General features: G+C 45.3%; 1 protein-coding gene across 1 annotated transcript in view; it reads left to right on the top strand.

Moving 5' to 3' along the window:
- slc35f1 (solute carrier family 35 member F1) overlaps positions 1 to 24736 on the top strand; it is a 522812-nt gene that overhangs the window by 313197 nt on the left and 184879 nt on the right. The gene's annotated exons all lie outside the window — the stretch shown is intronic.

Raw genomic sequence — 24736 nt, 5'->3', positions numbered from 1 at the left:
TTACTTAATGGCATTGAACTGTGTTTCTTCAGCAGTGTTTCATTGTGGAAGAAGAGACTTGATGAGCTGAATAGCCTTTTCTTGTTATTTGCTTTATGATTCTTCTAAGTTTCTTATCTTGTGTCAACTGCTTGTGACTTCTACAACAATTTGAACTTGTATGGTGCCTATAATGTAGTAAAATATCCCAAAGTACTTCGCCAAGAGGTGGGGGAATAAACATTGTGCAGGAGTTAGGAGAAGAGTTATAATGTGCTCAAAGAAATAGGTTTGGAGGAGGTTTTTAAAGTGGGGTGAGATGTAACAAGGTAGAGGGGTCATTCTCTTGGAAACATTTAGGCTTCCTCTTTTATCTTCAGAACATTTTGACCCATAATCACTTGCACAATATGTGTTTTGATTATGCTACTTCTTAACTACACCTGCCCACTTGCCACAAACAAGGTCGCCCACATCAGAAGGGGGATGGCCAGGGAGAGAAACTTTCAGGCCTGTAGTCTCTTTGTCCTGGCCTGGAAATCTGTGGGCAAGATTGTACACCCAGTGAGAGGAGGAAGTTGCCTGGTGGAGTGAGACCCAACTAGGCTCCCAGCCATGCAGTTGGCCTGGACTGCCAAAGATTTGGCTAAAAACCTTTATTTTTTCGGCTTTCATGAAAAGGGGTGACATTGAGGAATGTTTCTTTGAAGATTTTGCCACACCACTCAGCTTATAACCTCCATCGTATTTTGTAGCCTCCCAATCTGCAGTTGGCTGAGGTGGTGCGGAATATGATAAAGAAGAATCCTTCCCTAACTCCTCATACTAGCACGCACACACCAGCTGGGATGGCAACCAGCCCCTGTGAATTTGAGGCCCTTATTTTTGTTTTGGTCCTAATTGCCAATATTAGTCATGTTGTTGTCACTAATTCTGAGGTCCCACTACTTCTGTACTATAGTTGGTGTACTTGTGGAAAAAACGAGCTCTCCTGGGTCCATAACACATTATGGATCATTTTCCGATTTTGTACTCTTGGTGGAGAGGCTTGTCACATATTGGAAATTCAGGCACAATGCGCATGATTAATCTGGCCATTTATCCAGAGTCAGTGTTCTGCCTAGTTATTGACTCAAAGCCAACAGTTTCATTTTTTTGTATCTCTGTGGTACAAGGACCAATTCCCTGATGTCGTGCTTAGGGATCAGCCGCTCACCAGCAGTGTGCAAGGTCCGTGGAATCAAAAAGATAGGCCTCAGTGAACTTGCCATCCAACTCTCAATCCCATGGAAGAAGTATTTCAGTTTTGTGAGGCCACGGTCTGTGTGCACGTTGAGCTCATTACACACTACAAAATTATTTAAATTGGTGCAAAGTGGTCCCACGATGAATTCCCCATGCTGTTTTGCAATGTAGTTCCTGATTCAGTAAGTGCCCATATAAAACGAGCACAGGGAGGCCTGCATGCTGTTCATTGAACAGTCCCAGCACTTAAAGCTAGCTTACTATATTTGTGAGACTTCCGTGGTAATTTTAACCTAACAGGTTGGGTAGGAAACTGACGGGATCGGGTGGAACGCCACTTTTACACCCCCACTCAAAATTACTCTCCATTGACTTCAATATCGGGCGTGGTGTAAATTCAGCATTGCACCCGATCCGGACAGTTTCCCAATGAGTGAGTTAGGGTAAAATTGCCCGCTTATAGTTTGCTGTTTTTGGCTTGACAGTGTTCAGCATGGGTATTCCATGTAGGAAGAGGATTCCCTACAGGGGGAAGAAAGGCTGGAGTGTTGGCCTCTCAGGCGCTCGGCACACATCAGGAATTACGTGGTATGACCCAGGCATGACTACTTAGGCATGTGAAATGTGAGCTGGCATGCTCAAGTTGTCTATGATTAAGCAGCGAGGCAGTCACTGAGTTGTGCCATTTACAGCAGCCTGTTCATATAACATCCAGCAAATAGGCAGTCCTGGCCATTATAGTCAAAGTCACCACTGCATTGAACTTTTAATCCAATGGCTCATGTTAAGCAACTGCTGGTGACATTTGTCACATAGGTGCAAGTCTTTCTTTTCTTTCTTTCACTATGATAACTAAGGGCTGTTAAACTAGGGATCATTCTAATGGCAGAAAATGCTGGAAATACTCAGCAGGTCAGTCAACATCTGTGGAGAGAGAAACAGAGTTAACATTTCAGGTCGATGACTGTGATAAATCCAGAAAGTGGAACAAGGAACTCAAAGAGGCTAGATGTTAGAATTAACACGAGTACTTTATTAACAACTGGGAAACACATTTACAGACAGCTTGCATCAGCATCCTGGCATTCCACCTTGTGCTGACCTATACAGGAAGCAAACCTCTGACCTTAACAGGAAGCAAACCTCTGACCTTAGCAGCAGCATTGGCTACAGCACCACCTGGTGGATAACCTTAATCATAACATCCCAGATTACTATAATGACCTTTCGTCAGAACTGGAAAAAGTTAGAGATGGAACAGATTTGAAGCAATTACAGGAAAAGGGGGGGGGAGGAGAGGAAAGAACAAAAGGGAAGGCCTGTGATACATAGAAACATGGAAGATAGGAGCAGGAGTAGGACATTTAGCCCCTCGAGCCTGCTCCGCCATTTACAGTAATGAGATCATGGCTGATCATCCAAATTCAGTACCCTGTCCCTGCTTTCTCCCCATATGGTATGGTGGAAGGCAGGAGAGATTAAATGACAAAAGGTATGATTGTACAAAGGAAAAGGAGATGGTAATGGGACAAATAAAGGAACAAAAGATGGGTCTAGAAGAGGTGTAAATGGGAATGGCAGCATCATCAACAGCTACCATCTGAAAAAATAGGGGCACTGGTTATGGTTTGTTGAACTCGATGTTGAGTCCAGAAGGCTTGTAAAGTGCCGAATCGAAAGATGAGGTGCTGTTCCTCGAGCTTACATTGAGCTTCGTTGTAAGAGGCCGAGGACGGAGAGTCCAGAGTGGGAGTGGAGCGGCAAATTAAAGTGACAGGCGACCGGAAGCTCAGGGTCACGCTTATGGACTGAACGGAGGTGTTCCGCAAAGCGGTCACTCAATCTGCGCTTGGTCTCCACAATGTAGAGGAGACTGCATCGTGAGCAGCGAATACAGTATATTAGATTGCAAAAATTACAAGTAAATCGCTGTTTCACCTGTTTGGGGCCCTGGTCAGTGGGAAGGAAGGAGGTATAAAGGCAGGTGTTGCATCTCCTGCGCTTGCACGTGAAGGTGCCGGGCGAAGGGGAAGGGGTGTTGGGGGTGATAGAGGAGTGGACCAGGGTGTGGCGGAGGGAGTGGTCCCTTCGGAATGCTGAAAGGGGAGGGGGAAGATGTGTTTAGTGGTGGGATCATGCTGGAGGTGGCGAAAATGGCGGAGGATGATCCGTTGAATGTGGAAGCTGGTGGGGTGAAAGGTGAGGACAAGGGGAACCCTATCGTGGTTCTGGGAGGCAGGGGAAGGAGTATGAGCAGAAGTGTGGGAAATGGAACAGTCACGGTCGAGGGCCATGTCAACCACGGTTGAGGAGAAAGGAAGACATATTGGAAGCACTAGTATGGAAGGTGGCGTTGTCAAACAAAGGCAACGGAGGCAGAGAAACTGGGAGAATGGGATGGAGTCCTTACAGGGAGCGGGGTGGGAGGAAGTGTAGTCCAGGTAGCTGTGGGAATCAATGGGCCCTTTTGTCATTTAATCACACCTGCCTTCCACCCTATCACAGACCTTCCCTTTTGTTCTTTCCTCCCCTACCCCCCTTTTCCTGCCCTTGTACTTGCTTAAAATCTGTTCCATCTCTAACTTTTTCCAGTTCTGAGGAAAGGTCATCAACCTGAAATGTTAACTCTGTTTCTCTCTCTACAGATGCTGCCTGACCTGCTGAGTATTTCCAGCATTTTCTGTTTTTATTTCAGATTTCCACTACCCGCAGTATTGGATCATTCTAATGGTCCTTTTTTGAACCTTTTCCAGGGTCTCTATGTTACCCACCATCTGAGGGGACCAAAACTGGACAGAGTATTCCAGATGAGGCCTAACCAGGGTCATGTACAAGGACATTATGGTTCTTTTTGTTTTATACTGGATTGTCCATGATGTACACCCTACTACTTTATTTGCCTTTGCAGTAGCCTTTTGGCACTAGTCATGCACCTTCAGAGACTCGTACTATAACTCCCAGGTCCTTTTCCCGCTCAACAGACTTCAAATCTGTACCAAGAATGCGATATACACACTTGATGTTCATCCTACTCACGTGCATGACGCTACATTTATCTACATTAAATTAAATGACATCTGCCTAATGCGGGTCTATTTCCCCTTCGCATCTCGATCAGATTGTAGTCTCTCTCATCAAGATTTCTAACACTAGCAAAAATCTTTGTGTCGTCCTCATACTTCTAGACAGTACCATGACACCATCATCCAAATCATTTATGTAGATTTTAAAGAGCAGCAGTCCTAACATTGATTTCTGCATGACTCCACTAGTAACTCTACACGTACAACCAATTCCATTAATAACAACCCTCTGCCTGCAAGAACTCAACCAATTTCTATCCAATCTAGGAATGGCCTTCCTATCCCACAGGACTTTATCTTTTGAAGTAACCTTTTGTGCACCTTGTTGGATCTTTCTGAAAGTCCAAATATACAATGTTGACAGGGCTATTTTCATTCACTAACTTAGTTACTTTCTCAAAAAATTCAACCAGGTTTGTGAGACATGACTTTCTTTCCCAGAAGCCATGTGGGGAGCTGCAATATTCTGTCCAGATGGCCATTGGAGTTATCTCTAATGATCCCTTTTAACTTTCCAATAACTAAAGTTAAGTCAGTGGGCCTATAATTACCTGGTTCTGACTTGGTTCCCTTCTTAAATATTGGTACTCCTTTAGCCTCCCTCTAATCCATGGGAACAATCCCAGTCTTTGGTGAGTTATTAAGCCAGGGGCTCATTTAACACATCCCCATTTCTTGGGGAGAACTCCATCAGGCACTGCAGCCCTTAAAATTTGAGGCCCCTTATCTGTTCTTGGATTTTTATCGGCATCCAATTTGACATTCACCACCACCACTATTTTAGCTTCCTTAATTTCCAAATGATCCTTCATATACAAGGGATAATTTTCCAACTTCACACTATTGGCAATGAGCTTTGCCTACCAGCATATTGGAAAAATCAGGTGCGCACTGTGCATAATATGTATCTGAATGTCCAATATGCACTGCCAGCAGGCAAAGTGCCCATGACAGCATAAGTTGGAAAATTGCCCCTAAAATACAAGTTCTTCCTTTCTTCAATGGCCTCTGATGTGACTGAGCAAGCCATTAGTTTCTCAGGGCAGCTACGGATGGACAATAAATGCAGCCATTGCCGGTGTCATCTACAAATGAAGAAAATCAAATCTACCCACAAAATGCCCCAATTATTTATTAAATAAATTTGACCTGCTCTATCTAGCCAGCACTCATTATGCCATAACTTTGCTCATGAACTTGCTACTTCTACCAAAATAAAAATTGTGCTTATGATAGCCACGGAAAACGTGGATCAATCTGAAATACCAGGCTCCCAAAGACCAGCAATAACCTTGAAATCACAACAGCAATTTATCGTTAATTTAATGAATTTGTGCTACTGGCGCAAACTGTGCAATTTGGGAACATGAGCTTATGTCCTGAACAATCTTCCATTTATCAAAATTAATGGATAAAATAATGATGGTGGGGTCATCTAATTCCCGATGTTCACCTCCAGTGATTTACCCCTTTATAGTTTTCAATTCCATTTGAAAGTGGAGAGTAATTGCTTAGCAGTTGTTATTTTCTGAATAATTAGACTGGGAGATGGTGATAGGGAGGAATGAGGGAGAGTGTAGAATTAAATTCCTTCTGTTCACGGAAATTATCTTTATGACCTCAGTGAGATCGGACCTGTAACAATAATCACCAAACCACGCATGCTTTGAAATTTCTGAGACACCGCATGCTGGGTGCTTAAGATGATGTGTGAGGAAATTTGCTGGTGCTCAGTGTGCTAAGCAGCACAGAACGTACAATATAAATTTGGAGCAATTATCAAAATTGATTCCACAAACCAAGGTCACCTATCTGGGTTGTATACACAGGATAAATACAAAGGATTTACTAATATTCTGCAAGTGATTTCTTTTTCAGGAAGCTGGTTAGATTGATGCAGAGCTTCCAGAACAAATGGAATGATTTTGCTTTATAACCATTCATGCATCAATGAAATGTCTGCAATTTATCTTTTTAAATTAATCTGATTCATGGGAGTAACTCATTTAATTTATAACCTGTCAGGATCTTTATAAATGCCATTACAAGGCAATAGATCTGTTTTAAAGATAAAACAGCAGGTCAGTCAGCATCTAGGGAGAGAACAGACAACTTAATGTTTAAGATGTGGCTCCTTATTGACAACTAAAAATAAGAGGTGATCAGGCATGTTAATACAGTCAAAAAAAGGGGAGAGGGATAAATGTACATTAAACAAACAGAGAACCCCAGAGAGGAATAATGAATTGAATGATGTAACAAATCACCCCAGTCAAGTAATGGACAGAAACATTAAGAAATTAAAAAGACAAAGGGCTGGATTTTACGAACCTCGGCGGGTCCATGGCGGGCGATGTCGGTAGTGGATCCCGACTCCGCTGCTGTCTCCATCCTGGCCTCTGAAATGAATTTCCCCTGAGTGGGCTTGTTAAGCCCGCCCAGTGAATTTGCCGGCCAATTAGAGGAAGCGGGTCTGGTGACGTCATTTGATGACGTATCATCAGCCGGTTTCCTTAAAGGGACCATGGCCAACTTTCTTTTGACAGTTGTGCTGTCAGTGTTCTACAGGATTGAGGTGCTGCAAACACTGACAATCACTGCAAAGAGGTGCACGGCTACACACAGGCTCTCCCAAGACTCCCTCCATCTGCTTATGGAGGGAGTCACAGCACACAGGGAGGTCCTCTTCCCTTCCCAAGGGGTGGAAGAGACCTCCCTAGGAGATCAACACAGCCTGGTTGCACATTGCAGAGGAGGGCACAAGCAGGGATGTAGTCAGGAGGATCTGGGTGCAGTGGTGCAAACCTTTCAATGATCTTAGTAGATCACGAAACGTTAGTACAAAGCCACACTCAACCTCACCCTGCTGTCCCTTTCATCACATCCCCAGCACTCTGCCTTCCTTACCCTACTCCTGCACATCCTTACTCACACTAACTTACCTTGCACCTCCACCCATCCCTCTCTATCTACATTATCACATCCCCATCTCACTAGCCACCCCTCACACTCACCCTCATCCTAGTGCAATCATACCAACTAACAGCACACAAGAGTAGGCACTTGGGTGTTTTATGCAATGTTCATGTAAAGTTTCTGTTAATGTGCTGTCAAACATTGAAACCTTTATTTTCAACACTTTGCGTTCTTGGACAGATTTATGTGCACCTTTGGAAGTGGCTTAGTGAGTTGCAGTGAATAGTGAGACAACGGTAACCGTCCCCCCGACCCCGCAATGGTGATGAGTGTGAAAGGAATGGCTTGAACATTGTAGGACATTGGACGTTGTAGGAATGCTTTATGGTGTTGGTGTGGGATGGTGCCAACCTGGCACATCACTACAGCTCAACTGCCGGCGCGCAAGGTGTTGGGAGGAAGATTTCTGAGCTGTGGCTCCAGGTGGACGTGCGGAGACCGGGAGGAAGCACAGACCAGGTGTGACCATCTAAAACTGTTGTCAAGATGGCGTCCATGGCGGTCGCAGGGTAAGCGCTCTCGCTGAGTCGGTCGGCCTACTCCCGCTACAGATGCTGTGCATCGGCGCTGATGAGTTCGTTGAGTCAGCGGGGAGGCAGCAGAAGCAGCGATGGAGGCCATGACAACCCGCTGTAGCACGGCGGCCGGCAGCTCCTCGGCGGGAGGCTCGGAGGTCGAACCGGTAGGAGGGGAGGCGGCCAGCGGACCGAGGGCGGGAAAAGCAGGCCCTGGAAGGTCGGACACCACGAGAGGCTCAGAGGTCAGACCGGGTGGAAGGAGAGCCAGGGAGAAGCAGGCCCCGGGACGTCGGTACCACGGCGGTTGAAGATTGTCGGGCAGGAGTGCGGGAAAGACAGAACAAGGCGAGAGCAGACCCTATTGTGATGGCGCCGATGAAGATGGCTGCCGTCCTTGCGGGCTCCGTGCGTACCAGGCAGCTAAGTGTCCTTTGCTGCTTGGTGCGCTCGGCTCGTTAAGAAAAAAGCATTTCACTGACTGGATTTCACTTGTTGTATTTGGTTATGTGACAAATAAAATTGAAATTGAATTGGGTGTACAGTGTCAAGTGAAGTAAATGTGGCCATGGTGAGGCCATCCCTGGTGCTGCTGGTGTGCCTGGTGATGCTGGTGTTGGAGCTGATTGTGGTGGGATTCTGAGGACGAAGGTGAGAGAGTTTCAAGGGCACCCATGCTGATGGAATAGATGGCAGGTGAAGTAGAGATGACAGAAGCGATCTGTTAATGGTGGGAGAGATAATGAGGTCAGACTGGATGGAGACTTATGTAAAGACTTGCAGCATTCTGAATCTGTAGTGGAAATGTAGCTTAGAGAAGCTAGTGATTAAGGCAACATTTCTCAATCAGCTGGGAGCTTTGACTTGATATTTGAAGCTGTCAACTCATCAGCTGATTCAATGGCCACTGACCTCCCGCCTCAGCTTCACAGATGAGGTCCAATCACAGCGGGAAACCAGTGGGCGACCTGTCAAATTCAAAAAGTTTGGAAAAAGCCATTGTTAAGTGGCTGTAAACAAGCCACTAATGATTTTAATTGCCTCCCCTGCCGCTGTGCGTTGGTTCTGCTCAGCACTGACATTTGGAAAAGGCGCATGGTGGCAGATTCACAGTGGGGTCCCGACCCGCTGGGGGAAAAAAAACACTTTCCCACCCGACCCGCTACTGATCGCGCCTGCTGAGCCCCCTGCAAAATCCAGCCCAAAGGGTGTGTAAATAACTAAAGAAGTAGGAGACCTGGGCAAGTGCGAGAAAATGGCACAGATAAAAAACTGGAAAAACACCGGTTCGGGTGTGAAAACTGGTTTAAAAATGAGGAAACAAAAGTAAAATACTGAGGATGGTGAGAAAGATCTGTGATAGGTTGGAGGGCATTAAATGACAGAAGTGATGGTGCAAGACAAAAGGTGGTGATAATCAGACAAGTATAGAAACAACAGATGGGCCCAGAGAAGGTGTAAATGGTTGCAGCAGAATAGCAGAGGAGGAAGGAAGCATAAGAAGACTCCCGTGGCCCGAGAATGTGGCAGAAGATAGGCTGGTAGAGCCTAGTGTTGCAAATCATCCCGCTGGCTGTGTACCAATGGAGGATCACCAACCTAAGCACCAGCCCACACCACCTCCACTCCCAGTGGTTCTGGTGCAGCCATCCTCTATTACCAGTGCCTGCTCTGCGGTGGTTAAGGTCTGTACAAAAGTAAAATACTGTGGATGCTGGAAATCTGACATATTAACTGCTGGAAATACTCAGCAGGTTAGGCAGCATCTGTGGAGAGAGAAACAGAGTTAATGTTTTAGGTCATGGCCTTTCGTCAGAACTGTAAGGTCTGTAGTTGTTAAACTCAATGTTAAGGCCAGCAGGCTGTAAAGTGCCTAGTAGAAAGATGAGGTGCCATTCCTTGAGGATAAACTACGGATATAGCTAAAGTCTGAAGTTACTGTTCAGACCAGAGGGTTACAGAGTGTCAAGGAGCGGAATCAGATATTGTTCTTGATGTGCTATCGATTCTAATAAAAGGCCGAGTAGAGTTCAGAACAACAGGCTTTTATTAACTACTGAATGCAACTACAAACAGATCAGGACTATGCCTCTAGTGGACGACCAAATGGCAGAGAGCTGCCGTGCAGCCGTCCTTATACCAGGTAGCCAAGGGCGGAGTCAGCTGAGGCATAGTCAGGTATAACAGTGAAACAAGAGTGAACGACAACAACAACAACAACAATAGTGAACACAGTGAACGACAGTGGTTTACCACAGTTCTTGCAGCTTGCATTGAGCTTCTTTGGAACAGTGGATCAAGCCAGTGACATAAGAACATAAGAATCAGGAGCTGGAGTAGGCCATTTGGCCCTTTGAGCCTGTTCTGCCATTCAGTAAGACCATGGCTGATCTTCTGACAGAGTGGGAATGGGAAAGAAGTTAAACTGGCATGTCACAAGTAGCTCAGTGTTACACTTATGAATAGACAGAGGGGGGCTAAATTCGGTTGATTTACCTAAGAGGGTGCTAATGGGGCGCAAATCAACTAGCGCCTCGGTGCGGCGCCGCAAACGCCTCCCACGAAATTTAGCGGGACGTTAGCAGCGGCGCTAACTGTTAGCGACGCTGCGCCGCCGGCGATGACGTTATCACTGTGCGCAGCACCCCGCTCGCGCCCCGGTTGTAATATTGGGTGGCGTCCCCGACTTATCGCCGGATGCTATGTCACGGGGGCTTACCTGCGGCCAGGGCGGCACTAGTTAAAGGGGAGGTGGCGGGTGGCCTTGTTGCTGGCCGCCTACCAACACCTGCCCTCGTTGCTGTCCCCGGCCCCCGTGAAGCCCCCCCGTGAGGTGTCGGCTGCTCTCCGTAAGCCCAGCACTCCTCTTGCCGTCACTCCGATCCCTGGTGACCCAGCTGGGCACCGGGACGCGCTGCGCCAGACCCCTCCCCTTTAATAAGGGGAGGAAGGCCTGCAGTACCTCAGCACATAGCGCCGCGATATTGGCTCACAGCGCCCATAGAGGGACGCGGGGCGCTTCCAGCAGCGCCCTCCTCCCTCTCGGAGCGCTACCTGGGAAAATCAGCCGCGGGGTTGCTAACTTTTTGGAGGTGCTACAAGTAGCGCCCCGCGACCCAATTTTTACCCCGGAGGTGTTTACCAGGAACAAAAGAAAGTAAAATGACCCGATGGTTGGTTGCTAATAATAAACCATAGGTGTATGGAAAATGAAAGATCTGGAGACCCTGATTGACAGTATGTTGAAGCTATCACAACAATGCTCAGCAGCAGTGAGTAAACTAAGTCAGATATTAGGACGTATTAAAAGGTCAATATTGAGCCAAAATAGTAAGGTAATCTTGCCATTTTGTAAATCATTGGTACAACTGCTCTTAGAATATTGTGTACAGTTCTGGTTGCCATAAAAAGGATATTGCAGCTATTGAAAGGATACAGAAGAGGGCAACCAGAATAATTGAGGGGATGGAGGAATTTTTTTTTTATTCGTTCATGGGATGTGGGTGTCACTGGCAAGGCCAGCATTTATTGCTCATCCCTAGCTGCCCTTGAGAAGGTGGTGGTGAGCCGCCTTCTTGAACCGCTCCAGTCCGTGGGGTGAAGGTACTCCCACAGTGCTGTTAAGGAGGGAGTTCCAGAATTTTGACCCAGCGACGATGAAGGATCGGCGATATACTTCCAATCAGGATGGTGTGTGACTTGGAGGGGAACTTGGAGGTGATGGTGTTCCCATGTGCCTGTTGCCCTTGTCCTTCTTGTAGTGTATGTATCCGTCTACCTTTAAGAAAACCATTGTATGTAACCGTTCACCTTTAAGAGAACTATTTTAGGTGTGGCACTACTTTGTTGGCTTCTGTATACTGTAATACCGACGGTGACCACACCGGTATATAAGTGCTGTGTCAGGATTTATTTGGCAGATTCGCCCTGACCTTCGAATAGTAAAGTCCTGTTTTAAGTTACTCTGGTAGTCTGTGTATTAATTAACTAAACAACCCACAGACTTTACAGTGGCGACGAGTCCGATCATACCCTGCGGCAACAATACTTCCGAAGCAGTTAACGAGCGTCGAGAAGAGGCAACCGCCCTCGTCGTTCTGCTGGGAGAAAACTCGAGGCTGCAGAACTAGAAAGGAAGAAGAAGTTAGAGACAAAGACTTCCATCAGCAACAGGCACTGACTGTCCCTTCTGCCACGGTGAGGAGTGAGCCGATCAGCACGAGAAGCAAGGCGGCCACGGTGACTGTGAGTAAGGGAAAGTAAAAAGAATAACCGGAGGATAAGGGCGGTGCACTCGACCACGGTCGAGGGGGAAAGGAGCCGGACAGAAGTCGGGTCCAGAGGCGCTGAGACTGGGGCAGCGTGGAGCAAGGAAGCCGCGGTACAGACAGGCTGGGGACGCAATGGCGTCGTGAGACAGCTAGACCGCGACCGGCGAAAAAGGCCGGGCAGCGACCGAAGCCACGAAGCGCTGCGACCGGGAGCGTAGGCGCGGGAAGAGATAAACTCAGCCGCAGCCGGGGAGGGAAGCACCGGACTGCGAGAGGGCTGGGAGGCGCGATTGGGAGCCGAGTGAGCGGGAGAGGCAGAGCCGACCAAGGGGGAACTGAGCGAGAGCCAGTCCAGCGGCTGAAACTGTTCTCCATCAACGGGGTGTACCCAGCGCCGGTAGAGCCGAGCGAGCAGGAGAGAGACAGAGCCCGAACAAGGGGAACTGAGCGACAGCCAGCCCAGCAGCTGAAACTGTTCGCCGTCAACGGGGTGTACCCAGCGCCGGTTGCCCTGCCGAGAAAAGGGAAAGCCCTGAAGCCGATGCGCAGGCTGTGAACCTGAAAGCCAGCGGCTGTCGCCCGTGGGGAAAGTGTACCCCTTCCGCTAGGGAAGAAACGCGGGAAGCCGCCATTAGGCGGGGAAGAAGACAGAAGCGGGAAACCGCCATTGAAGTGGGCGGGGAGAGAAGATAAGCGCGGGAAACCGGCATTTTCGCGGGAACCGCCATCTTGGAAAAAATAAAAAAATAAAATTTAAAGAAATAATTCGTGGTGTTATCAGGAAGAGAGGAAGATGCCTAAGCGTGGTAACATCAACGATTTTAATTCCGAGGTAGAAGACTGGGCCACGTATGTGGAACGCATTGAGATCTATTGTGAGGCCAATAAAATAGAAGAAGATGACAAAGCTATAACCTTGCTAAACTCGATGGGCACGAAGATATACGGGCTCTTGAAGCATCTACTAGCACCAGCTAAACCGGCGGATCAGACTTTCGATGATATTGTGACTGTTCTGAAGGATCACTTGAACCCCACACCGTTGATGTTGGCGGAACGATTCAAATTCTATGCGAGAACGCAAAGGAAAGACGAAAGCAACGCAGAATACTTGGTCGAACTGCGTAGACTAGCGAAACACTGCCAGTTTGGAGGGAATCTGACAGAGGCATTGCAAGACAAGTTCGTGTGCGGGTTGTCAAAGGAAGGAACGCAAAAGCGACTACTCGAAGAGAATGACCTTACACTTGACAGGGCTGTCCTTATTGCAGCATCGCACGAAGCCGCAGCGAAGGGAACTGCGGAAATGCAGCTAAAGGCAGCGGCACCCAGTGTGGATCAAATTACCTCGAGTACAACAAAATGCTATCGTTGTGGGAAGACAACACACGACCAGAACCAATGCTGGTTTAAGAACCAGGAATGTAGGAAATGTGGCAAACTGGGTCACATAGCTAAGGTATGCCGGTCAGGGAAGAAGACCAACAACCAAAGGAAGCCATCACAGGAAAAGTACAACAAGGTACACAAGGTGGCTGAGAAGAGTTCAGACGAACAGAATTCGGATTCAGACCCAAACGGCCAGGAGCTGGGCAGTCTGAGAATTCACAATGTGAGTAAGGAAGCTGACCTACAAACTATCTGGGTCATGCTAAAAGTAGCTGGAGTCCAAGTGAAAATGGAGTTGGACACTGGATCAGCTCTATCAGTCATAAATCAAAGGGATTACCACCGGCTATTCTCACATATACCCTTAAGAGATACCAAGTTCGTATTGCAGACATACACGGGGCATAAAGTATACCCCATGGGGAAGATAAGAGTCAAGGTGAGAGATGGGGGTAAAGAACACCCAAGAATGAACTTATACGTACTACCTGAGGGAGGACCACCACTTCTGGGACGGGAGTGGATCAAGAAAATAGACATGGAATGGCACTATCTAAAAGCCATAACGAGTGAGGACTCGGTGCAGACAATCAGCTCAGATTCTGAAACGGATGACGATAAGACCAACCCAAATATGAAAGACAAGGCTAAAATGGACTTGCCGACTAAGGTTGGAAGAACGAAGGCATGCATAAAGGCTTATGCTCCAGAGAAGAACAAAGTTTCAGAACAGAACTCCACCGAACAACGACAACATAGTTTGGCAGAGAATTCTGAGTCTGTTCAGTTTACGGACATATCCATGACTGACGAACACCGAGCTCGGACTCAACTTTATTTCAAATTACGACAGCAAGTAGAACAAGTGAGTTACCGTCTCGAACAAGAGATGAAAACAATGAAAAAGTTCTATGACACCGAATGGGAGAATCTGGAAAGACAACAGAAGCAGCTAGCTCAAGCAGAGAGTGACCATAGAGCCATTGTGACCAATTACCGATCACATCTCCCTTATGCTGTTCAGGAGTTAGAATATTTGCAGGAAGGAGCAAATGAAGAGGAATCTTCAGGAAGCCAGGATTTTATTCCCGTTCTTCTCTACGACTCCTTACAAGCAGAGTTTGAGAAGTTGAAGGAACAGTATGAACAGGCCCAGGCTACAATCCTGGAGGGGATTAACTCGGCAACCTCCGAAAAGCTAGTTTCGGTAGAAGCATATGAGCAACTAAAGGTTGAACATGAGCAAGAAGTCCAAAGGCTGCAGGAAATTCTTGATGAGCTCAAGGCCAAGACAGACTCATCGGTAGAAGTTCCATCCATAGATGAGAAATTAGAGGTGAAAGACATGGCAGAACATGAAAGACAAGATGTCCAAGAACTCATAAAAATATTGAAGGAAACCCAAGACAAATATGAGGCGGCAATGACCGAGGTTCAACAACTTGAAGAACAGATTCAATGGGGAATCCTTTCAGTGGAAGAAAAGGAAACTGTAAGAAACACAGAGACTGTAAGAATGGCCCCTGAACATGAGCTAGAGAGCATCAAGGCGCAACTTCTCCGAGCACTGAAAGCCAAAGTACAAGAGGAAAAGAAGGTGAAAGCATTGGAGGAAAAGGTGGATGAAATGGAGAAGACTCTGATCCGCAGTGTTCCCGTGGAAGAGTTAACGGTCAGCCAACTCCTTCATATGCTGAGGGACAAGACTCTGCAATGGGAACAATCTGAACACGAGCTTCAATCTTCAAAGGGAAGGAGTTCGGAGCTCTCAAAAGTTATGGAAATAGCTGAGGTTGCAACACAGATTTTACTGGGATGCCAAAAGTACGCTGAATCACGTCTATGTGAACAACAGAATGTTGAAACAGCTGCTCCAGTAGAAGGATTGAATAGCCCGATCAATCAATCCCCGATGGAAGGGGAAGTATTGAAATCACAAATGAGGTCATTAGTGAAGGATTTGCAGGAAACCCAGGAAGAGCGGGATGAATATGAACGCATGAAGAAGTCTCTTCAGGAAAGATGTCTAGGGAGGGAACAACAGTCGGCTAACGTCCAGTTGGGTAAGGAAGAAGTAGCAGGCCCTCTCGCTAGACTAGTTCAGGACGACACCGAATATTACCATGACCTGTTGAGTGACACGGAATATTACGAGGACTTGGTCTGCCCAGCTTGTGATGAAAACTCCCAAAGTGCAGAAATCAGGATGAAGCACTTAAAGTCTAAGGAACATAGGGAGATGGTGGCGCTACAGCTGGCAGCTGATAAGGGAGCCCCGAGAGTCTCCAAGAAGCAGAAAAGAAAAAGACGAAGCAGAAGGTGATAACCATCTAAATCATTATCACTTCTACCAGATCATGTACGTGGGCCCTACGAAGGGAGCCAAATCAGTTGGCAAGTAGGAAAAATTACCAAGGCAGCCCAGCTGTTTGTAAAAGTCAGCACTGCTGGTTCAGCAGGACGGAAGTTCAAGCTGTTAAGTCAAGGGAAAGACTATTGGATGAGTCACGCTAGCAATGTGAACCGGCTACACCACAGAGATGTTGTTCGGACCGAGTCAAGACCAGAGACTGAATCTGTGAACTGTTCCCGCAGAGACTGAATCTGTAAACTGTTTCCCGCATAGATTATACCTGTGAATAGTTTTACATGAAGTTGAATATATGTTATGTTTAATGGGGGACTAAGTATGTTGTAAGCTAAAAAGGGAGGATTGTAGTGTATGTATCCGTCTACCTTTAAGAAAACCATTGTATGTAACCGTTCACCTTTAAGAGAACTATTTTAGGTGTGGCACTACTTTGTTGGCTTCTGTATACTGTAATACCGACGGTGACCACACCGGTATATAAGTGCTGTGTCAGGATTTATTTGGCAGATTCGCCATGACCTTCGAATAGTAAAGTCCTGTTTTAAGTTACTCTGGTAGTCTGTGTATTAATTAGCTAAACAACCCACAGACTTTACACTTCTAGGTGGTAGAGGTCGCAGGTTTGGGAGGTGCTGCAGTGCATCTTGTAGATGGTACACACTGCAGCCACGGTACGCCGGTGGTGAAGGGAGTGAATGCTTAAGGTGGTGGATGGGGTACCAATCAAGCGGGCTGCTATGTCTTGGATGGTGTTGAGCTTCTTGAGTGTTGTTGGAGCTGCACTCATCCAGGCAAGTGGAGAGTATTCCATCACACTCCTTACTTGTGCCTTGTAGGTGGTGGAATGGCATTGAGGAGTCAGGAGGTGAGTCACTCGCCGCAGAATACCTAGCCTCTGACCTGCTCTTGTTGCCACAGCATTTATGTGGCTGGTCCAGTTAAGTTTCTGGTCAATGGTGACCACCAGGTTTTTGATGGTGGGGGATTCGGCGATGGTAATGCTGTTGAATGTCAAGGTGCGGTGGTTAGACTCTCGCTTGTTGGAGATAGTCATTGCCTGGCACTTGTGTGACGCGAATGTTACCTGCCACTTATCAGTCCAAGCTGAATGTCGTCCAGGTCTTGCTGCATGTGGGCATGGACTGCTTCATTATCTGAGGAGTTGTGATTGGCACTGAACACTGTGCAGTCATCAGCGAACATCCCCACTTCTGACCTTATGATGGAGGGAAGGTCTTTGCTGAAGCAGCTGAAGATGGTTGTGCCTAGGACACTGCATTGTAATGAGCGATTATGTAAATTGGCCATGTTCTCACTAGAAAAGTGAAGTTTGGGAGCTGATATATTTGCTGCTTTTAGAATTCTAAAGGGACTAGGTAATGTAGATCATGACAAGTTATTGCACCTTGTCCACAACAGTAGAATCAGAGGACACGGCCTGTGCCTGAAGGGGGGTAAATGCAAAACTAATCTGTGGAACATTATTTCACTGAACGAGTGGTAAATCTATGGAACAGGCTCCCTAGGGAGACGGTGGAAGCAGGATAGTGTTGATTCATTTAAATGCAAATGTAATAGATTTTCTTCCTTAAAATAATATTTTGGAATACAGTATATGAATAATTTGAGACATGACATTTGGTAAGTGCAGCATATGGTGAGGAACAGGTGACTTTGGACCTAGAGTTCCCAAAGCTTTCTGCCACAGGTGTTTTCCCCATCTCATGTCTGGGTCTGCTGTAGACTAATTGACAGAGATTGATTGCTATGATTAGTCAACAACTCATTATTATTGTATTATGCGACTACCAGGATGCTAGAAGGTGAACTAAATGGACCATGGCCTTTTTTGTCCAGCAATGACTATGTTCCAATGTTTTCATATTATTGTATCCTGAGCAATGTTCTTTAAATTCCAAGACTCAGTAATCCAGTTTAGCTTCAGATCCGGTGTCATAAATCGAACATACCTATTGGTTCTACTGCAGAAAATCAGTTTAAAAAAAACTTTTGTTCTATGTAACATAGCATTACTTTTATTTTGAATTAACAACCCTTCAGAAAAGCTCCCCATAATAATGAGCAATTTTGCTTCAGCAATTTTTTCCCCTCAATTTTCTCCTCTCTTCCCCCTCCTCTTAGATTAGTGACACATGCTAGAGTATTGCCACGCACTGCTGTGACTTTCTAAGGTCACTCAATTTTACTGACAAAATCCTGAAGCGCTGGAGCAAAATGATTTTATTTTCGTGTTTTGTAAACACATCCTTGTGCTCATTCATGCGACAAATCCATCCGTGAGTAAATGACCAAAGCCACTTTCTAACCTTGTGTTTGGCTCGGGCTGTGTACTCGCTCTTCATATTTGCCTGTGTGTATTTGTGATTTGCTTCTCTTCCCCTCTATCCCAGTTTTTAATCTGTAGTTCTCTCCCTCGTGTGTATACCTCTCTCACCTCATTTTCCTACATGTCAAACTTTTGCTTGTCCTTTTCCCTGTATTTGCCTCTCTCTCTGTATCTCTGTTTCTCCCTCTGCATCTCTTTCTCTCTCTCTATCCTTCTCTCTTTTTCTCCCCTTGTGGGTCTGAACTTCACTCTTTTTCTATGTATCTGGACTCTTTGGCCGCGATTTTTCCTATCGATGCGGCTTGGGGGTGGGACAGCTGCCTTCCGGGATCCAGTCCCACCCCCAATGACACCAGACGCACAGATGTGATTTTGCGTCATTTGGCCTTGTTAAGCCTGCCCTGCGGGCTTGCCTGCCAATTAAGAGGAAGCTGGTGTCAGATGATGATGCGTCATCTGCTGGTTTTCTTAAAGGGGCCACGCATAATCTTTTTTGACAGCTGATTTTTCAGTGTTTGTCAGCATTGCACCCAGGCTCTCCAGTGACTCCCCCCTTAGGCTAGAACAGATGGCAGCTGCAGGTGAGGTTACAGAAGCGATCTGTCACTGGTGAGAGAGGTTCTCCCAATGAGGTGGGACTACACACACAATCCAAAACTTGTCACCTACAGAAAAGTGTAAATGCATTAAAAATAATTTTCCCAACATTTTCTTACCTCTGAAACGCACCAGTGCACCATTGGATCCTTCACACCACTTCTGCAGCTGTCATCAATGCATAAACATTACAGCAGACTCACAACACACTTACCTGGCGTGGTGTCCAGACGTCAGGAAGCCCGCAGCAGACCTGTCAAAATTGCAAAAAGCCTCTTAACTGCCTGTTAACAAGCAGTTAAGTGCCTATAATCCACTCCTCGCTGCTAGGTGTTGGGTCCATGCTCAAATCAAGGACCCGACACTTGGGAAGATTGATTGGAGGCGGGTTGACAGCGGGTTTCCGACCCGCTGTCAATCTTTGCGATTTTGTCGGATGTCCCGCCTCCAAACCCGCCCCCTGAACTCTTCCCCCACCCCCCGTATGTCTGAATTCTCCATTTATCCCCCCTCCCTCGCCCCCATCATGTGAAACACCTTTTTTGGAGCAATGGCAGAGGTTCGCAAACAGTGGCATGATAAGGTATAGTTTTTTATATGATCCATGTAGAAGTCCATTCAGATGGGCTGAGCAAGAAGGGAGCGATATGGCAACAGCAGAGATCAGGAGAATTGGGCTAAAAATCTGATTGTAAATTGTGCCAGGCCCTAATGACAGTATGCAATATCTTTCATGTGTAACATATGACAATTCATCCAAATCTTATAATCATACTTAATCGAGATAAATGAATAGGATTCAACTCATCAGTCTGCATAATCTGCCAATCATACAATCTGCCCCATCTTGGACTTTACCCAATTTATGGGATGAAATTGTTTTCAGTGTAACTAACAAATGGATCTCCCATGTCGTTGCTCATAATAAATCAGAGCATATAGTCTCTCTCTTGCCTGTCTCCGCTAGCTTTGTGTTGTTGCTTCTGTTTCTATCTCTCTACTGCTGTGAGCCTCTCTTTGCTGCTTCTTTGTCTCTTCTTTCTTGGTAGTGGACGGTGAGATAATGTGGGGAGGGGAGGTGACGAGGCGCAGCACAGCACACAATGGCTTTGGTGTTGCTGTAATCATGGACAAGTGCAGTGCAGCTGGCCAGACATGGATGTTGTGGGTTGTAAGATTAAATTTGTCTTTTGGAGGTTTGCTTGATTATCTGCAAGAATCATAGAAAAGAAATATATATTATTGCCACTTTTGTCCTGCACTGAAGGATACAGTGTCGTCTGGATTTTCACTGCACTGCAAGTGGCAGCCATGGTGTCACTGCCTGCTCATATTATTATGCAGCTGTGTAAAGCAAAGCTCCATGTCCGCACAGAGCCTCAATGGCCTCCCAATGCTAGTTAATTTCACCTTGTAGTTATCAGATGTAACTTGATAATTTAAAAATTCATTGACTGAGAACATTTGCATCATTGGTGAAAGGTTAGTGAATTTGTTTCAAAGACCACTGTAAAAAAAAGTTGTCATTTATTCTGCATTTGTATAGTGTGTTTCACAACCTCAGGTCATCCCAAAGCACTTTAAAGCTATTGGAATGTGGCAGCCAATTTGCACACCGCAAGATCCCACAAGCTGCAGTGTGATAATGACCGAATAATATGTTTTTTTTTAGTGATGTTGGCTGAAGGATAAATATTGGCCAGGATACTGGGGAGAACTCCTCTGCTCTTCTTTGAATAATGCCATGGGATCTTTTACGTCCACCTGAGAGGGCAGATGTGTTCGGTTTTGTCCACCTGACAGAGCAGCACTCCCTCACTACTGCGCTGGAGTGTCAGCCTAGATTTAATGCGCGAGTATCTGTAGTAGGGCTTGAACGCACAATCTTCTGACTCGGCGGCGAGAGTGCTACCACCGAGCCATGACTGAGTCCTATCCTATGTAATGGATGGAGCTTTCTGTTTCTAAACATCTTTATGTTTTCACCTTGAGCTGGCATCTCAGGCATGTGACTATAAATTCACAGTTGCCAATCCCACACCTAGGATTTGCCCAGTGTTGACTACTCTGCACTAACGGCCAATGATGTACTTCCTGCTTAATTTCCTTTCTTGACATGTCAGTTTTAAAATATACTTATATTTGCAGAGCCAATGAGTCACCCAGTAAACATAAGTGAGGCACATGACAAATTAGGAAAGGTGTTTTTGGAGCATTGCCGAAGCTACTTCTGTGAATTGAGTTGATAAGAAACTAGCCCTGCTCATCACACCTGAATAAATTAAGCAAATAAAAAGCTATTGAAAAGAAAATCAGTCTTGAAAGTAGCCCCACATTGAATGTTTACCATTGCATAATTAACTATGACTTTTATTAGTTGGAAAGATCTTTCTTTCACAGCCCACAGAACAGACTAGTTCTAGAGCAATAGTCTGACATCCTCTGATAGCAGCAGTTGAGCTTATGAGACTCACACTCCAAAGTAGCCGCAAGCATCTCCGAACAGTTAGCAATGTCTAAATGTAATTTTGCCATGTTTGCTTGCAGATATGAGTCACTTATAGAACCATGTGGGAAGAAACTGCATCATAAATAGATGTCTGTCTAACTTCCTTGCGGCTACAGATACATTAAAAACACATGAGGCTAAGAGAGACAAGCTGTGAATGCTCAGCTCAAGTTATGACTCAAATCACACCTTTAATGTGCATCAAAGTCTTGTTTAAACATACCTATTAATTAAGAAATGTAATATCTACTCCCTTTAAAAAGGAAATGTCTTGTTTTTCTCTTGACTCTACCTTGCCTATCATCCTATTTGTCTTAAAGTACTGGAGGAAATTTCTGGGAAAATGTATGCAGTTTCAATAAATCTTAAATAGAGTTGGGTATGAGAACAGACTGATTATTAATCATTCATTAATCGCTGTCTACATTTTCATTTCTGTTGGGGAAATCAGATCTGCTAACAGTCTCCAATGTCCCAGGCATTTTCCCATAGGAGCCACCACAGGAGCTACTGGAAGTGTCCAACATGATGATGCAAATTACCCCCTTTGTCTTCACACACCATATTAGCACACACACACACCAAGGGCAACTCTTGAGGTGTCAGCTTTGTGAGGCTGTGTCAACTCAAGCTGTTGGTTGGCCTTTGCTAGTATTCCTGGTTGGTATATATGGTAATTGTTTACATAACAGCAGTCTCTGCACTTTAAAGTAATTCATCATATGTGAACTGCTTTGAGATGAAATGTTTCTAAAAATACATAAGATACTTCATAAACACAGGTCTTTTATTGAAATAATTGTGGTTGAATTACAATCTGCTGCCATTTTAGGTATAACAAATGGCCCATTAGGGTAGAAATTGTGAGGTTTCATTGCCAGTGCAGAGCCTTGGTAGATGCAAACATGGGACGCAGACTTCTTGATTGCATTGTTGTAGACATATTTCCTACCCCCTACTACGCTGACAGCAAAGCCTTGCAATTCCTGCCCCATGTGCACTTCCTGTTTTTCTTGTAATGTGTCTTTAAAATAACCTAATGGACCAACAAAAATGGGTTGTTGAATTTGCATGTCAATTTTAATTATTTACATTTTTAGCATTACTTGGACCATCTTAGAAATTTTAAAAAATGTTGTAAGTACAACTTAAAGCTAGTAGGTAACAATCGTGGCATGGTTTTTCAGACATAAAAGTCTTTTTATTAAATAAAAGTATTTTCTGTATAAGCAATTTTTCAATATTAACATATAGTATTGGAAATCTTTTCCATGATGTATTTTTACAAAGGAGAAAGCATTTAAAATGACTTTAATCTTATTAGAATTTATGTAGTTATTTCCAACTCCTTTTTATTTGAAAGATTATCCAAATTTCATTGCAATATGTATTTACAGAAGGAACAAATAGCCCATCTAGTTGACGCAAAGGTCATTAGCAAGTTGATCCTGAATTCATGAAATTGACTTGAAATTGAACAGGTAGACTGAGAGCAAGTGAGATGTTGGCACTTTAAACCGATCAATGTCGGATCCAAAAGAAATAAAATGTGAGGATTAGATAAAAATCAAGCTGAACAATAGCATCTAAAACTCATGGGATTATTACATGTATAGGCAGCACAGTGCAATAGCCTGGAGCTCCGAATTGTGCAGCTGTAAATTAAAAATTAAGTTTTGAGATCTAATTGAAGTTTTAAAAGATAAATAAAAACAATTATGTTTATAATTGCCATCTCCAGCGTGATCCCACCACGAAACACATCTTCCCCACCCTCCCCCTTTCAGCATTCCGAAGGGACTGCTCCCGCCACGACATTCTGGTCCACTCCTCTATCACCCCCAACACCCCTTCCCCTTCGCCCAACACCTTCCCATGCAAGCGCAGGAGATGCAACACCTACCCTTTTACCTCCTCCCTTCCCACCATCCAGGGCCCTAAACAATCCTTCCAGGTAAAACAATGATTTATTTGTACTTCTTACAATTTAATATACTGTATTTGCTGCTCACGATGCAGTCTCCTCTACACTGGGGAGACCAAACGCAGATTGGGTGACCGATTTGCGGAACACCTCCGTTCGGTCCGCAAGTATGACCCCGAGCTTCCGGTCGCCTGTTACTTTAATTCTCCCCTCCACTCCCACTCTGATCTCTCTGACCTCGGCCTCTTACACTGTTCCAACGGAGCTCAACATAAGCTCGATGAACAGCACCTCATCTTTCTATTAGGCACTTTACAGCCTTCTGGACGCAACATTGAGTTCAACAATTTCAGACTATAACCTCGGCCCCTGTATTTCTTTATTTTTATTTATTTTTTCTTGTTTTCTCACATGGTAGCTGTTAATAATGCTGCCATTATCATTCACACCTCATCTAGAGTCATCTTTTGTTTCTTAACTTGTCCCATTACCTCTCTTTATGCCTTGCACCATCATCTCTTTTGTCAGTCAATCTCTCCTGCCTTCCAGCCTGTCACAGACCTTCCCTTTGTTCTTTTTTCCCCTGATCCATGCCCCTGCTTAAAAATCTCTCCTCTCTAAACTTTTCCAGTTCTGATGAAGGGTCCCCGACTCAAAACATTGAATCTGTTTCTCTCTCCTCGATGCTGCCTGACCTGCTGAGTGCTGTTATTTCAGATTTCCAGCATCCGCAGTATTTTGCTATTATATTGGCCCAGAAATTCAGGTCTCCACGGGTGAGTACACACGGGGTACTCACCCGTAGGCCCAATGGAAGTGCCGGTTTCCTGCATGCACTGCGCATGTGCGGGAAACCGGCACTTCCGTTCCCCTGAAAGAAGGGGTTCAGAGTTCGAACGCGTGCGCAGGAGAGGCTGCGCATGCGCATCGAACTTAGTTTTTTTTTGCAGGTTTTCCCGGGAGGGTAAGTCTGCAGAATTTACACATTTAAAAAGCAGGCGTAAGGCCTGCTTTTTACAAGGTAAGTGGTGAATTAATTAAAATTAAAACATTTTTTCCACAGGTTTATTATTTTTAAATACTTTAAAGAAAGGTAAGTTTATTTTTAGCACTGTTAGAAAATAAAATTATTTTTTTCAAAAATTTAAATTATTGTTTAAAATATAGTTATTTCATGTAATTTATAGTTTATTTAAAAAATGTGATGTTTTAAAAAAAATTATTTGACGATTTAGTGATGTTTTGGGGCCCGTAGTATTTATAAGTTTTGACAGCTCTTCCTGTCAAACTTATGAATGGAGCATTCCCTGTTCCGATTGGCTCTCCATGGCCCACGTGATCCCAGGGGACGCATCGAACTAACTGCGTCCCTGGGATATGCAAGTACTGTGCACCGGCAGTTGGAGCAGGCCCAGGATCGGAATTCCACACGGGCCCACAGCACAACGGCCGGCGCGCTAGGTAAGTGCAGGTCAGGGGCTTACACCCACGGGAAGCCCCCGACCCGAATTTCTGGGCCATTATTATGTT

Source organism: Somniosus microcephalus, chromosome 9 (assembly GCF_052327205.1).
Source record: "Somniosus microcephalus isolate GS21.2 chromosome 9, FLI_Smic_1.0, whole genome shotgun sequence".
Taxonomy (NCBI): domain Eukaryota; kingdom Metazoa; phylum Chordata; class Chondrichthyes; order Squaliformes; family Somniosidae; genus Somniosus; species Somniosus microcephalus.
The sequence above is the reverse complement of the archived record's forward strand: the minus strand, read 5'-3'. Positions and strand labels throughout refer to the sequence as shown.